This window comes from Arachis hypogaea, chromosome 11, assembly GCF_003086295.3.
Source record: "Arachis hypogaea cultivar Tifrunner chromosome 11, arahy.Tifrunner.gnm2.J5K5, whole genome shotgun sequence".
NCBI classification, from domain to species: Eukaryota; Viridiplantae; Streptophyta; class Magnoliopsida; order Fabales; family Fabaceae; genus Arachis; species Arachis hypogaea.
This window is the reverse complement of record NC_092046.1, coordinates 104,081,785-104,083,186: the sequence shown is the minus strand read 5'-3', so window position 1 is coordinate 104,083,186 and position 1,402 is coordinate 104,081,785.

Genomic DNA, 1,402 nt, shown 5'->3' with positions numbered 1-1,402 from the left:
AAGAAGAGGAAGAAGTGGTTGAAGACTTAGGAGATGCGGAACTTCCATGGGAAGCTAAAATCAAAGAAAATCCCTCCAAGAAGAGTAAATTTGATGTTGAGGAAGAATGTGCACAACCTCCAAGGCATATTCTATATGAAGACTTGGAGAGAATGAAGCAAGAATTGAGTTCCCTTGGTGATGAAGATCATGCATCCAACCATCTTGGTGGTGAATCCTTTGAATTTGAAGAACCTTCTCCCAATGAGATAGAAAGCAATGTGGAGGTAGATTTCTCTCAACCTCCCATTTATGATTTGAGTGATGAGGAAGAGTTAGATGAAATTGATGAACAAAGGATTGGAAGTGAAGAAGCTTATGAAGAGGTGGAGATTAATAAGGAAGAACACAAGGGAGTAAAGCTTGCAAGCACATTGGAGATACCTCTCCCCAAGCCACCACCATCCATTCTTTCATTCAAGTGGGTAAATTCCTTATACTCAAGCTTTATTATTCCCCTTGAATATGGTTTTCTTGAGACGGATGGTCAACTTAGACATATTTGTGGCTTTAAAAGCAAAAAGGAAATGGCTAGTGGTTGGAAACATTATTCTAGGCTCATTATGGTTGCATGTTCAAAGCTTAATTGCAAGGTTTGGTGTAGAGCTAGATTGTTTGGGTCTAGGAGAATGTTTGGTCACTTTATTGAGAATCCTAAGGTCATGCCACCCAAATGGAATAATGATAATCAACTTGAAGATGGGTGTGGAAATAAGATATGGGATCCGGGAATACATGAGGATCAATTTTGGGAGCCCATGGTTTGTGAAGAACTCCATCAAGGCTTGAAGATATTAAAATTGACGAATTGAGCTTATTGGAGATTCAAGCATTGGTGGATGTTCAAGGATAGCTTCAAGCACAAGCCACCTTGAGAGGAGCTCCCCATAAGTCCAACTTGAGGACAATAAACAAAAGTGCTAGGTGGGAGACACCCCACCATGGTAATATCTTTCCTTTTTCTCTTTTGTATATATTGGTAAAATTAGTTTAAATTCATGTTTTGATTGATTTTGTTGAGTATATTTGGTAGTCTAGTAGGTTAAATAAGGTTTTATGGTATTTTGGTAGCTGTTTGGAGGTTTAGAATGCTTGGATTGGTGCAAAAACATAGAAAAAAAAAATTGTTGAAAAACAGAGCACCATCCACGCGTATGCGCACCGTGCGCGTACGCATGTATCAAGTGTTTTCGACCATCCACGCGCGTGCGCCATGTACGCGTACGCGTGGATTGCAAAATTTCATTCCTCCATACATTGACCCGAGAGTTGTGCCTCAGCTGCGCTAGCACTGTGCCTTTGGCACAAACCTATTTGCGCGCTCGCGCACATGACGCGTACGCGCCACTCTCGAAATAAGCCA